This window comes from Bubalus bubalis, chromosome 5 (genome assembly GCF_019923935.1).
Source record: "Bubalus bubalis isolate 160015118507 breed Murrah chromosome 5, NDDB_SH_1, whole genome shotgun sequence".
Classification (NCBI taxonomy): domain Eukaryota; kingdom Metazoa; phylum Chordata; class Mammalia; order Artiodactyla; family Bovidae; genus Bubalus; species Bubalus bubalis.
This window is the reverse complement of record NC_059161.1, coordinates 10,662,680-10,676,543: the sequence shown is the minus strand read 5'-3', so window position 1 is coordinate 10,676,543 and position 13,864 is coordinate 10,662,680. Positions and strand designations below refer to the sequence as shown.

The following is a 13,864-nucleotide window of genomic DNA, read 5'->3' as shown; positions in this document are numbered from 1 at the left end:
ACCACCTACCTGGACTTTCACATGGGTGAGAAATCAACATCCATCTGATTTCAACCACTGTTATTTAGGGGATTTCTGTCACTCACAGCCAAAACTAATCCTAATACAACAACCTATCATTATGTACTTAACTTCCCCTAAGGAGCAATAAGCTCTCTGCCATACCATCCTCTTGAGGCCATGAAATGTGATCCTTATTTGTGCTTTTTATAGAAGCCATCATTAGTTCTTGTGAGTAAAAATGACAATCAGAGCTGGTTCTTCATTCTGTTCTTCTCTGAGCCTCAGTTCCTGCATGTGCAAAATGGGACAATAATTCCTAACACTGTTGTTGCAGGGAGGGGTGTGTTGGGGAAGTCATTTGATCCAAGACTCAATTGCACAGAGGGTTTCAGGAGTAGCTTTTTCATATCATCTCCAGGTGAGATACCACTTCCATCATGGCAATACACAATAGGATTGGCAGAAGACAGCCATCAAACACCTTTGGACAAGCATCCTGTCACCGTGTGTGTGTGTGTGTGTGTGTGTACCCTGTATATATATATTGACCAGGAGCAAATTTATTGTAGAGTTAATGACCATAAGGTTCCAGGCCCCACCCTCACACAGATCACTCTCAAAGGCCACAGGAGAGTTCCTTGAAATGTATTTGCATCCTCACATGTTTTTATAAATTTTGCAAAAGTAGTGTATTTTAGCCAGAGCATTGAGGGTTCTCCCTCATTCCAGTCACCCCGGTTCTAACTTCCCCTCCGGTGGTAAAGGAATGGGTGCAGGCATCTCGGGATTCAGTGCAGGGAAAGCTGAGGTGGTGATACATTTAGGTTTGGGTTTTTTGGGATAAGTTCATGTGGCTTGCAATCCCTTGTATATTTACTGCTAGTGGTCCTAGTATAGGAATGTCTCCCAGGATACTCCTAATAGCATCAATTCATGGAGTATTTTAGAACAGTATATAAGAAAAACTTAATGGAGATGTTTCCCAATTTGGTAACATTTGAAGCCATCTGTGTGACCTCAGGCAAGTTAATCAACCTCTCTCTGTCTCAGTTTCCTCATCCATAAAATGAGAACTAGAGCATCTACCTCATGGGGTGGTTGTACAGATCAAAGGCATTAATTCATATGAAGCACTTTAAACAGGGGCCTGACCTCAGTAAATGCTATTTTTACTATGGTCCTAAAAATTGAAGGAGTCTTCCGTCCGCTTCCTCTTTGGAGCCTAAGAGGTCCCAAGCCTGATACTGAAGTTTTCCAGTGTGTCACCATTAAAAGGCCAGTCCTTCGCAGACGTAGGGAACAGACTTGTGGACACAGCCGGGAAAGGAGAGGGCGGGATGAATTGAGAGCGTAGTACTGAGACATGCATATTACCATATGTAAATTAGGTAGCTAGTGGGAAGTTGCTGTATGACACAGGGAGCTCAACCCAGAGTTCTGTGACAAGATAGGGGCTGGGCGATGGGGTAGAGGCTGGAGGGAGGTTCAGGAGGGAGGGGACATATGTATACTTATGGCTGATTTTGCATTGTTGTATGGCAGAAACCAACACAATATTGTAAAGAAATTATCCTCCAATTAAAAATCTAAAAATTAGGTAACAAAAAACAAACAGTCCTTGCTGCCAAAATGAAACATGAAACATCACAGGAATATCAGACGAGAGTTCAGGAACATTGCTACAGCTTTACCTTTCAGAAGCTGCAGAAAATCAAGCACCCAAAACAAACACACACCCCCAGATCTCACCCCAAGCATATCACAAGACAATTCAACACAGCTATTCAACACAGATCAGTTTAAGTCCCCTGTGAATATGGAGATAACAGGCGTGGATATTTTTTGCTGAACATGAGACAATCACCACATGGGTAAGCAAGTCTTATACCCTTTACACAGATCAGGCTTTTCCCTTAATTTATAACATCCACTCCACTTAATTCAGTGTTTCAATATTAGAAAATATAGCTCTCCATGTAATGAAAGAAATACCAGGAACCGTGATCACAAACACAACAACAAGAAATATGCAGAATCAGTTGGTAGACCCCTTTCCCAAGTCTCTTGTACAGCCTCAAGGGTCTACACACGTTCATAGGGAGAAATGCTGTAACGGCTATTTCTCTTTAAATAACTACAAGCCTAAGAGTAGGCCTACATTCCACCTCTGACTGTGGAATGGAAAGAAAAAAAAGAAGTTTGGGAGGTAGAATCACTAAGACTTTCCCACTGATTGGTTGTGGGTGATGGCTTTAAGATCAGGAAGAAATCCAGTTAGAACTGTTAGGCCCTGACTTCCAGCCCCGGCACTTTCAGCTCTGCCTGTTGTCTGCTGGGAGCCCTGAGCTCCTTTCCAACCAAGAAAGGTAATAACGCCTCTTCTACCTAATCCATGGAGTGGTGCAAAATCCAGTGTCTTTTTTGTCACTTGTTACTTGTTTTTGTCACTTCCCTGGTGGCTCAGTAAAGAATCTGCCTGCAATGCAGGAGACCCAGGTTTATTCCCTGGGTCAGGTAGATCCCCTGGAGGAAGGAATGGCAACCCAGTCCAGTATTCTTGCCTGGAGAATTCCATGGACAGAGGAGCCTGGTAGGCTATAGTCCATGGGGTTGCAAAGAGTAGGACACGACTGAGTGACTAACACATTATGTCAGGTGTGACACCAGATCCATTCCCCAGTGGCATGAAAGCATGGTGTCTAAGGAGAACGCGGTCCTGCCACCCCATCTGAGGCCAGCCCTCTGGACAGGAGTGTGGCCTGGTCAGGACAGAGAAGACACCCCCTCTACACGGAGAGGAACTCGCAGCTCCGCTGGGCTGCCCACAGCCACCCGCAGAGGAGCCGACTAAATGGCATCTAAGGAAACAGTTTACCTGCCTCCAGGATCTGGCCCACACAGAATCAACTAATGAGGCTCTTCCTATAGGCCTTTCTCAGGCCAAATTCCCAGGGACGGCTGGCCATCCTGGTGCCAGAGATCTATTAGAGTCCCCATCGGAGCAGCATATGTCTTCTGTGGCATTTCTTCTATTTTGCATATACAGGCAAGCATGGCCTCCACTGCCATCTGACTGGAGTGCTGATTTGATGGATCTTTTTTTTTTTTCCTATTTAAAAAGGACCATGCATTGATTGTGAAAACAGATAAACATCTTTTACTATTGTGGAAAAGCCACTACAAAAAAAAGACCATGAATTATCACACTTAGGAAGATATCTCCAGGAAGGTCCAATGCTTAATAAATTTAATTCACCAATAAATTGGTTCAGTGAGAGCCAACTATGTGTGAGGTGCTATGCACTGCTCCATGAAAATGGCATATTATGAAAGCATTGTGGACATTTTAACTGAATTTACTACATTTCAGTTGATTGACTCTGCCATGACAACAACACCTAAACGGTGCATTTGAAACATTGAAATGGTCTATCATGCAACCTGGGATACATGTATGGAAAAAAATTTTTTTCCAATATAGGATTTTTCCACTGTCTTTTTTTTTTTTTTTTTTTTAAGATCTTGTGATGCCCTGATAGCTACCAAAATAACCAATGCCTGCAACATCTGGGAGACCAAACAGACACAGGAAAAATACAGCAGAGGGGGAAGATCCATGAAAACAGGAAATATGGAGAGGAGAGTCAAAGATGTCAAAACAAAGGCAGGCTGGGCGGGCAGCGAGGGAGGAGGCCAGGAGAGAGGCTGGGAGTTCATCAGCGGACGCGAGTTCCTCGGGAGTCTGCAGGGAATTGCAGGATGACGTTGGCCCTGCCACACAAAAGGACCGCAGCCTTTCACCTCTGTTTTACACAAAAGACATGGCCTCCTTCAAAGCCAAATAATAGCAGCGCCACCAACCTCCCTGCCCAGGGACACAACCACGCCTGTCCTAGCCTCCCACCCCACAGAGGTTAACAGAGGTGGAGCAGCAGCAGTGCCCTGGAGTCCCCAGGCAGGGGCGCAGGGACCTTGTTCCAGCATTGCCAGCCTCATCACGCAGGTCCTCCGCCTGCCCTCACTTGTCTCCTTCACCCCCCTATTTCTGCACAGGCACTGGGCCTGGCCCATAATAGATATTAATAGTTGCTCAATTAATACTTGACCAGAGGGTACTGGAAGTGGCTTTGACCACACCACCCAACATGCTTACCACATCACTCCCATCTCCTGGTCTGTGTTTTCAGTTCCAACTAGAGCCAATTCCTCCCACAGCTGAGAGGAGCAGTCCCCTCCTGCCCAGAGTGGGCATGCAAGGGACAAGTCCAACTTTACGAGCTGGATGTGAAATGAAAGTCACTCAGTCGTGTCTGACTATTTGTGACCCCCCTGGACAGTGTAGTCCATGAATTCTCCAGGCCAGAATACTGGAGTGGGTAGCCGTTCCCTTCTCCAAGGGATCTTCCCAACCCAGGGATCGAACCTAGGTCTCCCACATTGCAGGTGGATTCTTTACCAGCTGAACCACAAGGAAAGCCCAAGAATACTAGAATGGGTATCCTTTCCCTTCTCCAGAGGATCTTCCCAACCCAGGAATCAAACCAGGGTCTCCTGCAATGCAGGCGGATTCTTTACCAGCTGAGCTACCAGGAAGACCAAGAATTCATCAAGTCCAACCTTCTGCTCAGGCCTGAATCCTCAATCTATCATTAAAAAAGACACATGAGTTCATAAGTCTCCCATATCAGGACATCAGTACCCAGCAAGGGACACTTGTCCACTTCCTACTATGAACAAAGCAATGGCTAAATGCTCATTTCTCTTTATTTTTTCTCCAAATGACCAAAAAAAAAAAAAAAAGACCTATCACCACCTCCTTCTCTCTTCCTTCTTCCATATGCCAAGAAAAAAAAAAAAAAACGTTGCTTTCTGATTCTACTTTTCCAGTAGTTTTCTTTGTGAACTCTTAGGAGAGATCTGATCTCCTCTTGCTTTAGCAATTAGCTCTTCTCAAAGTAGCTGCTGATGCCTTGAAAAGTTCTTCTCCCAGGAGAAAAGGAAGACATTGCAACCCAACAGCGGGATACTTAAACCACGGAGCGCTCACTGTTCACCCTCTCAAGAGAAAGCAAGACAGGGCAGAGGGAAATAGATAATACCCTGTTGCCTGACCTCTTGGCAATTTCTTTCTCTACTCTCCAAACTGGTCACCACCCTGTATGAGTGAAATGAGAAGAGATTCAGGCTGGTTCTATGATCTCCCAGTAGTAAGCCACCTGGGTCTTACCATCAAGTTCCCTACCCCTGAGACCATGGAGCATGAAGCCATCAGTCATCAGGATCAACGAGACTTTCATGACCCCAACTGCACACAGACCAGGTCCAGGAGGTGCTCTCTGGGAACTCCTGGCCCTTGTCACACTGCCCTGTAGGTTCATTGCTACATGTCTCTCCTCGCTTGTTGTGGTTTGGTAGAGCGAGTTGACACTTCTGTCTCTCTTGCCTCCTGGACTTCTCTCTTGCCTCTTGGACTCCAACAGGAAGGTGATTTAATAAACTGGTTGCCAGTGTCCGGCTATAAATGTTTATTAACCTGAGACATGAAGAGAGAGGCCAGCTGGGTATGGCATTCCCAAAGATAAGGTCAGTGAACTAACTTGGTGTTTAGGGAAAATGAGGCATCTTGAGACTAAATTTCCAAATCAACAGCAGACACACTGAGGGGTGGGGGGTGAGGTGTTAGGTGTCTCCTATATCCCATGGGAATCTTTTTCTTCGGCCTGTTTAAAGTTAAAGCAGTGGCTGAAGGAGCCAGGCTGGACACAATGCCCAATGTGAATGGGTTTCCATCTCTCTGGTGCCCCCATGGGAGGCCCTCAGACAGACTGGTGGAGAGGTCCGTGCCGGGAGCTTTTCCACACAAAGCGACCTCCCTCTTGAACCCTTCTCACTTCAGGTCCCTTTGAGAGGGTGCCAAGGTTTCACTCACTGGCACGGAGACCAGCTTCTTCCCTCAGACACGGTGTGTGAAAGGGAGGCAGGAGGAGCTTTTGTCGCCTGCGTGACGGGAGGGGCCAGGGGTCCGACGGTGAGACCCCAATAGAGGAAGGACCTCAGACAGCTGTCTGCCAAGGCACAGAAGAATGTCTTTCTCACTTTCAGAGAAAGAAAACAAACAAACAAACAAAAAGATCTAAGGAAAAGGGAAAGAAAGGTAACCATGGAGCTTTTTTCAAGGAGCCTAAGACAGCTATCTCCGCCAGCCGGAGAGTGGGAAAATTCAGCTTTGTTCTGATGAAGGGATATGAGGCTTATTTGGACAAGAAAAAAAAAAAAAAAAAACCATCCACTGAATAATCAGATGCCTCTGGACTGGCTACAGAAGGCTGTATCTGGTGATGTCCATTCTGCCTGCTGGCTTCCTACAGAGATGAGAGCTTGCCCCCAAGAAGACTGCCATTCTCCCAAAGTGGAGTTCTTGGCACGGAGTTGGGGCCCTTGCGATAAGGGATTAAAAGGTCTAGGGCTTGCTCTGGCCTTCTCCCTGCCAACCCCACATGAAATTAAAATGCTTCCTCAGACGTACCTCCCACTCAACTCACCACTCCCACTGAATCTGTGACCCCGTGGGTTCCCTGAAGATGGAGACAAGATCAAGGCTATTGAGAGATGCCTCACTGAGGTTCCTGGGAAGGAATCATTCCATCTGTAAGACAGAAAAAGGAAAACAAATCCCAAGATGAATTTCACCTCCATACCTATCAGTCCTGGCAAGTTCCAGAAAAAGAACTTGCTTCACTTTTATTTTGTTTGTAATGGTACTGTAAAACAGGAAAAGGAAAAAAAAAAAAAAAAGGTGAGGAGGACTTCTCTTTCACATAGCTCCAACTAACACCTAAGCTAAGCTAAGTCACTTCAGTCGTGTCCGACTCTGTGCAACCCCATAGATGGCAGCCCACCAGGCTCCCCCATCGCTGGGATTCTCCAGGCAAGAACATTGGAGTGGGTTGCCATTTCCTTCTCCAATGCATGAAAGTGAAAAGTGAAAGCGAAGTTGTTCAGTCGTGTCCGACTCTTAGCGACCCCATGGACTGCAGCCTACCAGGCTCCTCTGTCCATGGGATTTTCCAGGCAAGAGTACTGGAGTGGGGTGCCATTGTCTTCTCCAAACTGACACCTAGCCAGCCCTGATAATGGGCTCAGGATTGGGAGAGGGAACTCTTAGTGATTGGAATCTTGGTCTGTGTAATAGGAATTTTTAAAGGGTGTGATCAAATCAGAGGAGGAAATGCCTTCTCTCGTGACTCTCTCAGCTTATTCAGCTCCTGGAAAAAATGCTGTTAGCCTGTGTCCACGCACTAGCAGAGATCAACCAACTTAGAGTTTCACCCAGCCTTTCAGCCATGTGGGTCCATTCGCAGTGTCTCTAAACTTGCAATGTCAAGACCAGAGGGGCTTCCTCCCTCCTTGTGATGGATCTTTCCCTTCTCATCTCTCCTCTCCCCTCCCCAACTCCATCCTCACCTCCTCTCAGTGGTCCTCCCACACCCAGAGGTCCAAGCAGAACTGCAGAGATGGCTGACTCCCAGCTCACATTGAGCGCATACAACACAGACCATGAATTCAGGAAAAGAAATGTCTTTGCTTTCCAAGAAGTCACTACTTTCCTTACCCATCAAATGAGCACCCCTTTAAAAAGGGGATTTGGCAAAATGCCTTTTATAACTAAAGGAGCTCAGTGATCCACATTTTTGTCTCCAGCAAATTCTATGATGGTGTCACAGTTCCAGAAAATAGTGTGAGTAACCTCTGGTGGCTCAGGTGGTAAAGAATCTGCCTGCAATGCAAGAGGCCTAGGTTCGATCCTTAGGTTGGGAAGATCCCTTGGAGAAGGGAATGGATACCCACTCCAGTATTCTTCACTGAAGAATTCCATGGACAGAGGAGACTGGAAGGCTACAGTCCATGATGTCTCAAAGATGCAGACATGACTGAGTGACTAACTTTCACCTTTCAACCTCTTAGAGTTGATGGTTAATATGAGCTGACCTCTAGGCCACATACATTTTCAGAAATCATTTGTTTACAGAACAAGTATGTCTCAAACACCCTCTGAAGATGGGGACATTGTGGAAACAGGATTAAAACAAATAATATTGCCCTCAGAAAACCCACTGTCTAGTAGAGACAACAGATAATAGACACACAAGTAAAGTTCAGTAAATAAGTAAACAACTTTTATACCAATAAATTTCAGACAGTAGTAAAACTATCTGGCCTCCCTCATAGTTCAGTCAGTAAAGAATCTGCCTGCAATTCAGGAGACCTGGGTTTGATCCTTGGGTCGGGAATATCCCCTGGAGAAGGAAATGGCAACCCACTCCAGTATTCTTGCTTGCGAAATCCCATGGACAGAGGAGCCTGGCAGGCTACAGTCCATGGGGCTGCAAGAGTCAGACACGACTTAGCGACTAAACCATCACAGTAAAACCATCAGTATAAGGCAAATATTAACATGGTAATGAGCGAGAGATGTGGGTGGAAGGGTGACCGCTAGCTGATCTTTGGAGGACAGAACCAGTCTCTTTGAGGACAAGGGATTGGTGCCGAAACCTACATAAGGAGATGACCCAGGCTTGGAAAGATCAGAAGAAGGGATTGTCAAGCAGAGGGAAACAGCAAGAGAAAAGGGAGATTGGGGAAGAAGTGTCAGAACCAACCTGGGTAAATCAGTCTCGCCAATTAATTTTTCAGCAATACCACAAAAGTCCCCTCACTTTCTGAATGCTTTTTCCTCCCAATAGAAATCAATTATAATTATTTCCACCCCCCCCCCCCCAATTTCTGAGCTGCCAGGGCCTCTTAGCTTGTATCAGCCCCTTCCTCCAACACCCTCCTTGCCACAGACACACATGTACACACAGAGATACACAGCTGCTAGCAACACAGGAGCTGCCCAGAGAAAAAGAAGTTCCTTCTTCAAAACCAGAAGACCACCCACGAGTCGTCCACGTGACCAGGAACCTGAGTGGGATTCCTGGGAAGAGGCCTCCAGGGCTGGAGGCATAGGCCAGGCTGTCGAGGGAAGCAAGGAAGCATCAGTAAGGCTTTTCACAGGGTTTTATTTCATCTCCCTTGGTTTCTATCAACAACACTGATTAATAGTGTTGTGGGTTTTTTTTTTATTTTTGTTTTTAGCAGATTAAGAGCTAGTCTGAAGCAAGAAAGTGGCTGCAAAATTGAATGACTTCTTTCTTTGCCCCATTTGAGCAATGCCTCCCTCCTCCTCAGGCTCCCATGTCTGCACCCCAGGTCCCTGCAATCTTCCCATTTCCTGCATTTTCGTGCGAAGGAGCATTCAGGAGACCAGCAACAAGGGTTTTATTCAACTTGATCATCTCCTCAAAAAAAAAAAGAAAGAAAGAGAAAAAAAGATGAAGAACAAAAGTTGGGAGAGGCCAGACTAAGTGGATATGATCTGAATGCATATTTGTGTTACAACTCATACAACCAGCATCAGAGAGGGACCAAGATCAAATAAATGGTAAAACCTGACAAAGAGAAGAATAGATGGTATGTGGAGCCATCTGTTTTGGAGGACACCCAAATCTGTCTGAATCTGCGAGGCCAAACTACCAGCTATTCTAAGACGCCCCATTCCAAGAGTGGCCTAATGCGTATCTACACAATCAGTTTCTCTCACCATCACTTTGGCTGCAACTTTTTTGTGCAATTAAGTAATTTATTCCTTTCTTCAGCCTCCTGATTCTAATGAATCCGAGCCACAAACAAGCCTCAGTTGCTCCTATTCAAGGAGTCTGATTGCATCTGGCAGTGATTGCTGAAAATCCTGAAGAGGAAACAGGGAAGGGAAGCATATTGTTTGGGGGGGTAATAGGTGAAGACCTGCCTCTCTTGACCTATAATACATTAGTGTCAGTGAACATTTGGCAGCCTTCAGATGATTAGCAATGAAGATGAATCAAGCAAAAAAGAGGTAGAAACCTGCCTCATCTGAATCACCAGAACTGCATACATTTGCATGCTGATTAGCTGTTCTTTTGTCTGTGTTCCTAATTATTATGACACATTATGTCTTCATCAGGCAAGATTCTGATCTGTCTTGTTCAAAATGCATGTAGAAAAAAGTGCTGTTTATTGATTCAACATGTAACTTTTATTTTTATGTTTGCTTTAATTAAATACATATTTGATTGCCTTTGACTGCTGTCCTTTTTTTTTTTTTTTTTGCTCTTATTTATTTCATCTTGTTGACAAACACACAGGTAACCTTCTTTTATCATTCTCAGATCATTTGGTGCCCACTGTCTCTTCCCTCTCTGGCTCCCTCTCTCTCTTTCTAAGGTGCTCACTTTCATTTTCTCGAAGAGGCAAAACAAAGGAGGAAAAGAAAACAAAACAGCATCTCTAGTAAAGAGGGAGGAGCCAAGGGCAGGAGGGCACACAGGTGATGCCCAGAGGACGGAGAGAACACAACTCAGGACTTAGTAGAAGAGAAACGTTCCTGACTTCGAAGAAAGGTTTTCCCGAGGACCATGGGCAGCAGAAGGAGGGTAGAAATAACACGATCCTGAGAAAGAAGGAGACCCTCTGTCATTCCCAGTTGTCTTCACATGTTACTGACTGTGAGGATTTGAGAAGAGAGTGTGAAAATGCCTGTCCTGTGGGTCAAGCCTCCCTTTTTCCCATCTGGCCAATGACTTTGATGGATATCTAGAAAAGGAGGGAAAATCTATCCCCAATGACCACTCCTTAGGCCAACTCATGCCCTCTTTCTCGGAAGCGAAAGTAGTGAGGGAAATTCAACATCTCTCTGAGCCACACCCCACAGAAAGCAGCCAGAAAACCAAATCCCCAAGGGCCAGGGCACTAGGTGGAGAACTCTGCACCAAAGGGCCTCCAGCCTTCTCCTAAAAAGAGGCAGCGTGTACGAGTGTTGTACCCCACCGCTTGCTGGGCTTAGTCTCTCTGAACAGGGAGAAGTATGGGCAGAAAGGGAAAGGACAAGGTATTTGTTTCCTGCTGCTTACAGCCACCCCAAGCTCTGATGTCCTTATCATCCTCCACCCAGGGATATGCTAAACAGCTGTAGTTAGCACCAAGCTATTTGGCGAATCCAATCAAGACACTTAGAAAGCAAAAGAGCATCACAGAGGAAGAGCCGGATGCAGGAGTAATTGAGTGTGCTGAGGGTCCATGGATGCTCAGAAAGAAAGCAGGGCCCAGCCAAATGCAAATGGCTCCTCACTGAAGAGGCATAATGCCCACCGCTCTTTCCTGCTAATGGGCAATGATTGGCTGCAAATGTAATCAACAGCTCTGCCCCCAACATCTATCCCTAGTGAGGGATGATGGAGATCCATATTCATGAGAAAGCAAACCGGCAATGTTTACTGGGTGCAGAAGGGGGCAGGGCTGGCCTGGGTGAGACTGAGGTCCCCAGAGAGGGATAATGAGGCTGGAAGCGGGGAAACTGGTGTCGTTAGAGCCCCCGTCTCATCCCAACACTACCCTCACATTTCTGCCTCTCCCTCCTCCCAAAATGTACACATATTGGCTGAACTTGAGACTAAGAAGAACTCCAATGTGGCAAATCCATAATTTCCCTAAGCAAAACTTCTCCAGTGACGGTGGCCTCCCATCCTATCTGGATGCCTGCATCTCACAACATCTTATATAAAAGTCCTTACATCCTTTCCCCCCAACCCACCCTCTCAGTGCAGCATATCTGTTCCATAGGTAGGAACGGACACAGAGCCAATGATGGCAAAATGTACACATATGCCAGTGGCATCCTGAAATCTATTTCGAGATCCCTCCATCATACAGTGGTTTCTCTAAGCTAAACCTAAAGGATACCAGGCCTTGCGCTGGGCTGAATATTGTCTATATTATTTCTTGGGCTGCCATAACAAAATACAACAGATCAGGTGACCTAAACAACAAAAATTAATTTTCTCATAGTTCTGGAGGCAAGAAGTCCAAGACCTAGGCCTTTCTCATTGGCTTGTAAACAGCCCCCTCCTGTTACGTGTTCACGTGGTCTTTCCTCTCTGTGTGCACACTCCTACCATCTCTAATCTCCTCTTCTTATAAGGACACCCATCATATTGCACTGGGGCCCACCCACAAGACTTCATTTTAACTTTACCTTTAAAGGCTTTATCTCCAAAGTCATACTTAGAGGTACTGGGGGTTAAGGTTTCAACAGGTGAGTTTTGATGGAATGCAATTCAGTGTGTCCCCAAAATTCATGTCCATGGGAAACTCGGAATGTGACCTCAATTGAATATATGGTCTTTGCAGATGTAATTAGAGTGAGATGTTACTGGATTAGAGTGAATCTTTAACTCAATGACTGATGTTCTTAAAAGAAGAGAGGACGAATGCTGGGTTGGCCAAAAAGTTTGTTTGGGGTTTCTGTAAGATATGGAAAGCCTGGCCAAAAGGTTTGTTTGCTTTTTCTGTAAGATATGGAAAACCCAAACAAACTTTTTGGGCAAGGATACTTGCTCCTTGGAAGAAAAACCATGACCAACCTAGACAGCATATTAAAAAGCAGAGACATTACTTTGCTAACAAAGGTCCATCTAGCCAAAGCTATGGTTTTTCCAGTAATCATATATGGATGTGAGAGTTGGACCATAAAGAAAGCTGAGTGCCGAAGAACTGATGCTTTTGAACTGTGGTGTTGCAGAAGACTCTTGAGAGTCTCTTGGACTGCAAGGCAATCCAACCAGTCAATCTTAAGGAAATTAGTCCTGAATATTCATTGGAAGGACTGATGCTGAAGCTGAAGCTCCAATACTTTGGCCACCTGATGCAAAGAACTGACTCATTGGAAAAGACTCTGATGTTGGAAAAGATTGAAGGCAGGAGGAGAAAGGGATGACAGAAGATGAGATGGTTGGATGGCATCATCAACTCAATGGACATGAGTTTGAGCAAGCTGAGGGAGTGGGTGGTGGACAGGGAAGCCTGGTGTGCTGCAGTCCATGGGGTCACAAAGAGTCAGACACAACTGAGCAACTGAACTGAACTGAATACAAATACAGACCCACAGGGAGAATGCCAATTGACAACAGAGGCAGAGGTTGGAGGGATGCAGCTGGAAGCCAAGGATTGTCAGCAAATCACCAAAAGTTAGGAAGAGGCAAGGAAGGCTATCGTAGAGCCTTCAAGGGGAACATGGACCTGCTGACACCTTCATATCAGAATCCAGCCTCCAGAACTGCAAGAGAGTAAGTCTGTGTTACTTTAAGCCACCTTGTCTGTGGTCATTTGTTATAGCAGCCCCAGGGAACTAAGAGAAGTATGATGACTGAAAGCCATAGGGGATCCCCAGATCTCAGTGCAAAATTAGATTATCATTGGAGCCAACCACTTGCTCACCACAAGATGACCACAACACAAACAAGTCTGCATTTCTCTTCCTTCCTCTGCCTCCCAAGCCTCCCTCTGGTGGTGGAGCCAGTGAGCAGTGACAAAAATTGAGAAGATCCACAACCAAGACAGTGGATCCTAGACATCTGGTCACCCACTTTCTGAAGTCAGAGCCCAAAGAAATACAGGAGAATAATTGTACCCAGTAAAGTCAGAAGTCCAAACCACAAGCAACCAAACAGCCTTTTGTCTCTAGACTGAGGTTTAGAGTCCTGTGCCAATCCACAATGACCCTCATTGAAAGAATAAACATAAAAACAAAGCACTGAATTTGTGTAAAACTAAATACGTTTAATTCAATGGACTCTCCATTTATTCTGAGAGCATGTCCTTTTTATATCTTGGATGTCCTACCTACTATGAAATGATAGCAATATGAGAGGGAAAATTTTTTTCTAATGTCCATTTTTGGCCAAGTTAAAATATGGCAATTCTCTGACTGGTCCTCACTTAAAAA

At 45.4% G+C, this 13,864-nt stretch overlaps 1 long non-coding RNA gene across 1 annotated transcript; it reads left to right on the top strand.

The window, feature by feature from the left end:
- Positions 1 to 8,871: 8,871 nt before the first annotated feature.
- Positions 8,872 to 10,696, top strand: LOC123333559. Its single transcript, XR_006550933.2, has 2 exons — positions 8,872 to 9,044; positions 9,142 to 10,696. It is a non-coding gene; the product is annotated as an uncharacterized LOC123333559 (long non-coding RNA).
- Positions 10,697 to 13,864: the final 3,168 nt, after the last annotated feature.